We start from the raw sequence: 10,311 nt of genomic DNA, 5'->3' as shown, positions 1-10,311 counted from the left end.
ATAAAAATACCTAAGTTCATCAACTACTGGCCCAAACGAGTAAAACAAACACATAAAAGCATCATAGCTTTCTAGTCCAGTATAATATAGAAATTTCTCCGAACTCAACATGTATTTTCGGGCACAGAAGCGCATTGACATATCAACTTGAGTAGCAGAGTCTTTTGTATCAGGTTCACTATTAACTGAAAGAAAAGAAAAAAGTTGTTTTTTGTAAATTTCAAACATTAAACAATAATATTTTATTAAACGTGGAGGCCAATTAGGGGTACATGTATATAGCTATATTAATATTTGTGACTGTTGCATATATGTCTGTCTGTTCAGGGTTGGTGGCTTCGTTACGGCTGTCCTGAGGCTGAAATTTGGTGTAATGGGGTAACTCAGGCCAGGTGGTGTTGGATTATCACTTTCAGTTTCAGAGTTCTACTACTTACAACTCGTCAGGGCCTGGTCATCCGTAAAGTGAATAGTTTATGTTTAATACCATTATGGGTATATTTCGCTGCAGGAATCCAGACATAATTTATATTAAATAGCAGAAGGGAGTCGCTACATCAATTTCAAGACATTGGGGGAGGGGGGTAGCTATTATCCAAATGAATTTAGAATTATTATCGAGCATAATATCAGAAATTAGGGGGTATGGGCAGGGGCATGAGGTTGTAGTAGTACCACTTAGTAGGAGTCCTTTGCATTGTAATTTGTACAATACCGGGTCTATAAGTTTAAAACTGTCTTTCAGCAAAGTACCGTAATTATTAGACAAATCCTATGTTTCATTCACAAAACATAAGAATTTCCCTTCATTTTTTTTTTCTCGTAGACTAATCATCGCACCCAAACTTTGTAAATTAAACCTACCTTCGATAGGAGTAAAGTCCTCTTCGATGTATTCTATTTCAACTTCGTTTCCCACAGTTTCAGAAGTTGACAAGCTTTCCAATCTCTCGATGACCTGGCGCCTGGTACGTTCGGGCATTTTTATGCGCGAACTCTTAGGGTTTTTTTTACTGGCATGCGCACAGGTACTATTTCTTTTTCTTTTAACAAGTACCCAAATCGGGGATTTCGTGCGGAGGTAGTTCGGAGGTAAACAGTCTGTGAAGTACAACACTTGCCACTGTACCTGTGTATCGCTAATTATAAACCGAATGTGTGAAGACAGTTCATACATATCACTCAAAAATTTTTCAGTACAAACTCAGTTGATTCACGCTCGATTTGCTACTAAACAAACCCATCGGTTTATTTTCTCAACAGTGTGACCCGAAGTGACCGCGGATTTATTGACCTTGTATGAACTTATCCATAGCTATATCCTTACACCGAGAGAAATTATCTAGTCTCGGTGAAAAGAACCATGGTCATCTGGTAGAAAATTACTTTTGTATATTTTGGAACGGAAAACAGTGTTTTTAGAAGCAAACTAACCTGCCGCACATGAGGAAGTCATTATACTAATAATAAAAGGCGAGACCTCTTTTTGCGGCGCAGGCTTATCACTGAGTAGTAAACCGTCCACAAACAATAATATAGGAAGCCTAGTGACCGAGTGTAGTAACGTAAGCAGGCTATAGACTATAGGTTTGAGTCGAGATTACTCGCTTTCAGTTTACTCTGTTTTTGCGATAACCAATTATGTGAGAAATACCATACTGACATTCGGTTTTTAAAAGTTGTACGCCAACTAAATGCGTTTGTTAGATACTGACAGAGCAGCCCCGAGTCGAACAATCGCCGCCCGAGCTGTCTTCGTCAGCTAGTTTCACAATATCGTGCAATAGGTGTATTAATGTGATTTTTAGGTTTAACCCCGCAAACAATGCCAAAATAGTGTTTTCACTGCTTACAGAAAACTGAAATTTAAAAAAAAAAATTTTTATGAGGGTGACCCTCCCACACACCCCCTATCGAGCTGCCGCTCGGTCTGCGCAGCCTCATGCCTGGCACATACTGTCAACATTGTATATTTTTCCGTTTCCGCCCTTCCCCCCCACAATATATATTTCACGGCTACATTGCGACGGTACCAGCATACCCAGTTGTTGACACCCATTACATCACTCCTGTCTAACAAATCATAAAGCTGTGGTGTTACGGTGGCGGCATAGTATTCTGTAACACCACAGCCACTCTAACCATTCATAATACATCTAACTATCCCTTTACAGCACTTCACTCCCTACACATTTCCCCTCGTTCTACTTTCCCAAACGTCAACAACACATCTCATACATCCAGTTCGCTGATTAACCCTTGTACCACGTCTACTGGATTTTGTTAATACTTTGTTGTTTATGTAGGGCTCTTTCTCTGCGCCTACTACCTGATAAACTTGTTCTTTTCCAAGCAAATAAATGTGGAATCGCTCCTGGCTTCAATATACTATTGACCATTTGATCCCCTGGAATAATTAATATTAAAAATACAATCAAATACCGGTAGAATACCGGTAGTCTAGTACAAAAAAAAATTTACTTTTTTTTACTCATATATAGGCATAGCCATAGGCTAAATTTTAATTAAATGAGAATCATTCCTAGGCCTTGTTGTAGTATTGTAAATATACAGCATTTTAGTTTTACCAAGATAGGCATACCGTACTCAGATAGGCATGCCTAATTTGGCCTTAAATTTAGGCTAAATTTTAATTAAATGAGAATCATTCCTAGGCCTTAATTGCTGTAGTATTGCAAATATACAGTATTTTACCAAGGGCTATACACAAGATCTGTTTTCTATTTAGGCCTAAGTAAGAGTAAGAGTAGGCCCCTAGATTGCCACCAGCTGTCCTTTGGCCCTCCTGGTATAGCCTAGTCATAAAATACTAATATAGGCCTAGTATTAATACTATTAATAGTGACACGTTTTGATAGGCCTAAAATTTCTAGTTCCTCTTGGCAGCGAACGCCAAAATTGTAATCCTTAAAACTTTGGACTAGATCTAATTGAAAATATTTCTCAATCTAATACCTAAAACAAGTCAAAATATAAAAATGTATTTTGTCAACTTACTTTCTTTGGTTTCGGAAATGTAGTCAGAAGAATCAAAATGCGATCGACAAACAATACTCCACTTAGACGGTGTCCAGTCACTTTCTCCTCTTTTTACGGCCTGAATCCATCGCCGTCTCTCAACAGGGTCCAGCGGAAATTTATGCCCACCTTTCCCATTACACATCGGTACGCAACAATGAGCTGGCATTATTTAATTCACACAGAAAACCAAAACGGGCGCTGAGAATGAAAATGATTGTCAGTGAAGCGTAGAGCAGACGAGACTGACACTTTCGTGTCCTACTTTCTTTGCGCGCCACCTAGCTTCCGGTTTAATTCTGCCGGTACATTAGCCTATATTAGACCACTTTGAAGTTGCTTTCTTCACGGGCTGAAATAGCAGGAAAACGTGTTTGCAGCCGTCAGATATTTCAAAATTTTCTTGCGGGGTGGGGGGGATCCACACAAGGTAAGCTCTGATTCTTCGCCTCTCGAGGAAGACCGCGCCGCTGTCTATAAACCCGAAATTTTTTCGGGCAATTCGGGTTCCTGCCCCCCTAACTGTCATCGAGCCCGTACGCCTATGTCGACCAATCAAATTGCTTAATGGTCTGCTTACCTTGAGCAGAAAATGCTAATTATCGAACTTAGTCAAGGTATTGATGTGATAAAACTATACACCAAACTTCCTCACTCTCACTTAATTAGTAGGGTGCCCCACCATAAATAAATATCTCGACAATTACACCAAAATATCTATATATACACCAAGCCTTAAATCAGTTTCAAACATTTATAGTCACTAAATAAACGGTCATGTTGTACTTAATAAGCTATGACCATTTAACCATCCATAAATAATACACTGAAAGATGGTTCCGAGTGTCGGCCATAACATCCAAGCACATGTGAGTAAAAAAATAGGTTACGTGCCCTTGTTTTGAAAGTAATCTCGCTACACCAGTCTAACGACCATTCTACATTTGATTAACTGGCTGGGATAATCAAGACTACTTTTTTACGAAACATAACAGAAAGCTGGAACAATAAATTGAATTTAGAAACACACACGTTGGGCAACTCAACAATTATTTTAGGAACCCTGTAAAAGTAAAATGAAACTAATGCTAGTATTTCAGAGATATTATTTGTACTAAACCAAAAGATGCCACTCCTAACACTAGGGACTGGGTATCGTCCAGTTTTACGAAAAAAGGTTAGATTTGAAAGGGGTTTAGTTTTTAGACAAGGCCTTTATTTTCCCAGACATCAAGAAATGAACAGAGTGTTTAATTACTTAAGGCGTTTAGATTTTGCGCCAAATTATCACTTTACCGAGAGCTGTCTAGTAACTTATGGGTGAGTAGTAATGCAATGCCGATTACTTTTCATGTTTTGTAATTAGTTTGCCCATTGTCATCTAGAAAACCTAAGCCGTTTGTTTTTGTGTGATATATTTAATTTCTATCTCTCAATTTTAGAAACTATGTTCAGATTTAGAATCTGAATATAGTGTCTAAAATTCTCGAATGAATTGCATATTTGTTGAATATCGTCCATTCTTCGGTATTGCTGACATCCGTTGGGAAAAGTCGATTTACAATGAATTGACAATTTTCCCGGTGTAGATAAAACTAACATTTTATTTATTAGAAATTAACAAAATAATGGACGTATATCTTGTTTCTTATAATCTTGCTTTCTGGGTTATTTACCCGCTTCCGCAATTAATAACAAATGTTTTGTGAATTTACAAATTAATGTGTGCAGTTCTCGTTTCGGCCACAAATGAAACGTCATTTTCGCCATTTATCTAGGCGTCTTTGTGGGACTATTTTCGCCAACATTTATTTTTGTATCCCCACCCCTTGGGAATGTTGAAGAAATACCGAAGGAGGGGAATTGTTAACAATTGTAGGTACAGTTTCCCCCCATTGAAACAGGCAAGGACCGCAAATCGTATCTAGTTTATAATTAGTCTTGTCACAATAAAACTATTTTCGCCAACATTTATTTTTGTATCCCCACCCCTTGGGAATGTTGAAGAAATACTGAAGGAGGGGAATTGTTAACAATTGTAGGTACAGTTTCCCCCCATTGAAATGGGCAAGGACCGCAAATCGTATCTAGTTTATAATTAGTCTTGTCACAATAAAACCGAGTATTTCTAATCAGAAAACAAAAGCAAAACAAGCAGGGTCATTATAATATTTAATATCTAAATACATGGAATGTTCCTCTACAAACTATATACCAGTGATGGTATTTTGCCCGTACATTCCGGACTTGTCCAAATCTTTTTTCCAAACGACCAAAATTGTTCGGCCGGGAATATGACCAATCGGACATCAAGACATGGTGAATAATATTCAAAATTCTGAAATTAATATAGTTTACTGAGTGTATAACTACCACTCAACCAGATTATCGTCGATAATACGCTGGATTGATTAGGTAATTAAGTGATCAACGTATTTATCGTTTTATACGGTCTATAAACCTACCTTGATTAACAACTTAAACATGCATTATGCAAGAGCTAAATCTGTATATTGCAGGTCTTTCTTTAGGCCTGAAATGTTTTCTAAAGTATTAATTAGACATAAATTAACTGATCCAGGCCTTAATCAACTCTTGATGGCATCAGATTTCTCTGATATTAAATAGATGAGAATGGTTCAGCGATACTTTGATTTAATCAAATATTGAGGACGGAGACTAAGCTTCGATCAACCAGTACGGTGGTTGAAATTATTGCACACGTCTGTCAAACCTTCAAAGGCTAATATCTTCGCTTGCAATAGAGTAATTTGAGTGAAATTTTCAAATTATTCATTTTACATCATCTACTTTCGAACTATTATAGCAAGAATGGCTAGTTCTTTATCTAACTCTTACATAATGTATCTTTAATCTGCCTTGATTGACTGACTTATCCTTTGTCGGACAATTCATCAATCTAATCTTAAACAGAAGCCATTGTTTCCCCTTTGTCGGACTATTCATCAATCCATTATAATTTTAATCTTCCTGTTAACCTCGTGGTTTCTGCATTGTCGAACATTTTAATCGCATTGATGTGAGCCGACAATATGTATAAACTAGTCATAGAAGTCACATATTGTAAGAGTATATAATGCCCAGATCAATAGACAGTCATTATAATTCGTCTGCGATATCACTTCGGTGGAAGCGAGCGTTAAATAAAGCTATTTCACACACACACATATTCGAAAAATACTAGACATTGCTAGCATGCGGTTACAGCACTCGGGAAACCTCGGCAGATTCCGTTACTCTACATCTAGCTTCGGCTGAATGACGGTAAGTAATATATACCTACAAACTTGCCGGTTTTAAAAAGAAGTTATCAAAATTGTGTCGTTCGAAGCGTTTTTATAATTTTCAGAGCAAAGTTGTCCTTGTTTGAAGAAAATCTGATTAAACTTGAAAGAAAAACAGCTTCAGACGGTTAAAGTACGATAACTGAACCGGTATTAGAAATCTCGCGAGACGCGTGAAATTATGCAGCTAGTGGTCAGGAGATTAAGATTGTTGATTGGATAATCATAAAAGAAGCCGCAACAGCTGTACGCGTGTTCATTTAACACGTGAATTAAAATAAGATTTTGCGTGTACGATAGGTCATTTATTATTTTCAGGTACCGTGACGTTATCAAAATATGAGTCCCTATAGGAATGTCAATTTCATAGTCAATGCTTACGTTCACTTTCGTGCATTTTGGCTTTGATGTAAATATCAACATTATTCAGAGGATACTCAGTGGCAGACTCGAGAATCGTCGCATTTCGGCTCGTTGGTCGTTCTCATTTTTTCGACCATTGTGATAAGAGAATTTTAAACAATAATATCCCAAATGCATTCCTTACTTTGCATGCCGTATGAAGAAGCGACGGTAAACGGAATTCAGCTATCAATAAAATTCTCTTCGGAAAGAATATTATTTACCATTTTGTTTATTTCCATTTAAGGCCTATAGATTATTTTTTTAAAGATGATATGAGATATCAAACAATCACCACTTGGATTAATTATTCGGAGTAAATAATGAAATGTCGACGACTTTATCATTGACCCGTGACAGTTGATTAGTAATAGTATTACTCAATGACACACACCCGCTTGTCGATTAATTTACATCTTCAGCCACGTGGTTTCGATTAACACTCAACGGCAAAACCAAATATTTATCGATAATGTCTTGCACGCGGTGTCTGGGCCAATCAGCAAAGGAGTTGTGTTGACAGCATGGCAACAGGCGGAGTTTATTTATATTTTTGGAGTGTTTTAAAACTCGATTGTATCCGTTTGAATCATCGACAATATTTTGATCATATTTATAAACTAGAGATGCCCCGCTTTACAACGATGCCAATTATTATGCAAGAGGAATGACCGGTCGTCCCACTGCGATCGAAGAAAAATAACTAATTTCGCCGAGAATTTTAAGAAATAGGACAGATTTAAGAATACGGTACTCTTACAAAACGTTCAAATACAGGTGTTTTAAAATGTTTTATTGCTATTTTGATCTTCTGTGTCGATAGATAGTATATTTATAGACTCATTTTTGTGAAAATCCCAATTTCGTTCAAAATCAATATTTTCACTTATTTTGTTTTTATCTCATTATTGATTCTCCCGCATTCCGACTCATTTAGATGCGGCTGGACACAATTGATGATTTTGGCTGGGGAGTAGGCTCGATGGGTCGACCAAACCCTGTAAATATGAACTCAATCGACCGACCCCCACCTTCGAACCTTCTGCGTGGTTTTCTCGTGGAATGGCTCTTAATACTTATTCTCAAACTATCGTATAAAATACGTAAATTAAAAGTTAATATAGAATGAATCAAGCTGCACTGGAATTCAACCAATTAAGTTTGCTTTCAAAAACTTGTGTCCTTTTTGCAATGTTAGTTGGTCTGATATTCAATTGTAAAGAGAGAGAGAGAGAGAGAAATGAGTTTAACGTCCACTCGACACAAACTAGGTCATTTCGGGACTAACATATGGTTTAATTTTATTTACATAATTCGCTTGCGCGTAGGGGTCTTTAGCAGTGGGAGGAAACCGGAGGACCCGGAGAAAACCCACGAGGTTGGACAGGCGACCCTACTCCTTGCCACGTACAACCGAGGATTCGAAACCACGCCAGTCGACTCAATGTAACGTATGTCAGATAAACCTTATTTTATTTCAGTCGATTGACGAAGGTAACAGAACACATGTATCGCCCTGGCGGCTTCTTTGGTGTTATACAAACTAAACTTGATTACCAAATCAACAATCTTAAAAGTGAGGTAATAATTAACTTATTCTAATAAACAGTTATAATAAACTATTTGGATAAAGTGTAATATGCATGTGTAGAGTTGTAAATAATAAACTTTATGGAGAAAGTTTAAAATGCTAGTTGTAGATAAACAAAACGTAAGTAAATAATGTATGAAACTTAATGCCATAGTGGACCATTTTCGTTTTGATTCATTTTAAATATAACCCTGCTGTTTTAATCAGAAGCCTTTAATTGTAGGTGTATTGTTGGCTTACTCAAATTTTTTGTGATCAAAAGGACACTGGAAATATCTATAATTATGGCACTTATAAGACAAATTCTAAATAGGGTATAAAATTAAAGCACTCTTAATAATACCTCATTTCATACAAAAACAAATTATTCCGTAGTTAAAGTAACGTAGGGCTATTTGCATTTTTCGCTAAAATATCAAATCTCTAACGCTTTAATCACTGGTAAATTTATTATTTTAAATTTAATTAAGAAAATAAAATCAAGATATAAACGCTAGATAATGTCCCGGTCTGGATTCAATCAGGTCTATCAATAGATTTTCAAGTACAACGAAAACTGAAAAGGCAGCAGACTAGTTCAATGAAAATTCAATTCCAGACATCTTTGTAAATGATATTCCTATTAGAGTTTCATCCTTTACAACTTTATTAGTTTGCAAGTGATTCCTATTGCTTAAAATGGTTCATCTAAAACCATATATCCACAATATGTACTCCCCAGGGTTCTTAATCCAAATTGAAACGAACTGGCCAGAATTGGGTCAAATGAGGTCCCAAAGGAAATGGGTTAATTATAAGCTTCCATTCCCTTTAATATAACTAGACTTCAACAAAAATAATTCTTGGTAATTTGTTATGGAGAATGTTGTATTTTAATGTACATGATTACCCACAAAATAACGACAGGTACACCTTTTGAGAATTTTCCATATTTATTTAATTACCAGCTTGAAGTTCATGTCAGTAATATTCCAGAATAAATTACTGTCTTTGTTTATTCGATGAAACATTCGCGTTTCACAAGACGATGATCTAAAATATTAGAATTTTTCTACTATTGCCAGTATCAGAAAATGCTGTAGCCAAAATAAGCTGATACGCCACCATGGCATTTCTTCATAATACAATTTATAGTTTTGTGTCTATCACGTAACTAGGGGGTTTGGATGGCCGAATGGTTAGCACGCGCGCGCTGTATCATACGGTCTGTCATTGAGTCAACTGGCGGGGTTTCGATTCCCCGATTGTACGTGACAAGGAGTAGGGTCGCCTGTCCAACCTCGTGGGTTTTCTCCGGGTCCTCCAGTTTCCTCCCACTGCTAAAGACCCCTACGCACAAGCGAATTATTGAAATAAAAACTAAACCATATGTTAGTCACGAAATGACCTAGTTTGTGTCGAGGGGACGTTAAACCCCATTTCTCTCTATCTCTCTCTCTCATTCTCTCTCTATCACGTAGTAGGGTCGCCTGTCCAACCTCGTGGGTTTTCTCCGGGTCCTCCGGTTTCCTCCCACTGCTAAAGACCCCTACGCGCAAGCGAATTATGTAAATAAAATTAAACCATATTTTAGTCCCGAAATGACCTAGTTTGTGTCGAGTGGACGTTAAACCCCATTTCTCACTCTCTCTCTATCACGTAACTAGTCACTTTACTTGCCAAAGTTTTTATTCATTCATCGATGATAGACAAACGGCACAATTGTCAGTGACAACCATAATTGAAATTGCTTTTAAATAAAAATTCTGTCTGATTATGATATAGCAGTGATGGAATTTCAACCTTTTTCTTGTCAAGACATTTTTTCCCAAAAATAAAGGGGCATAACTCATATGGTTATTATTTAAGCAGGCGTGTTCAAACCACAATTAAGAATCACGTGTCAACAAAATATTTAAATTCATGCGAAATAAAAAATAGGTGCACCTCGTTATTTTTCATGTTTAATTCCCGAACGCTATTTAAATTTATATC

The 10,311-nt window shown here is 36.9% G+C and overlaps 1 protein-coding gene across 2 annotated transcripts in view; it reads right to left on the bottom strand.

Moving 5' to 3' along the window:
- Positions 1–10,311, bottom strand: part of LOC126821151 (eIF-2-alpha kinase GCN2-like) — a 270,365-nt gene that overhangs the window by 161,252 nt on the left and 98,802 nt on the right. The gene's annotated exons all lie outside the window — the stretch shown is intronic.

This window comes from Patella vulgata, chromosome 5 (genome assembly GCF_932274485.2).
Source record: "Patella vulgata chromosome 5, xgPatVulg1.2, whole genome shotgun sequence".
NCBI lineage: Eukaryota > Metazoa > Mollusca > Gastropoda > Patellidae > Patella > Patella vulgata.
Note: the sequence above shows the minus strand (reverse complement) of the source record. Positions and strands in the feature narration are given on the sequence as shown.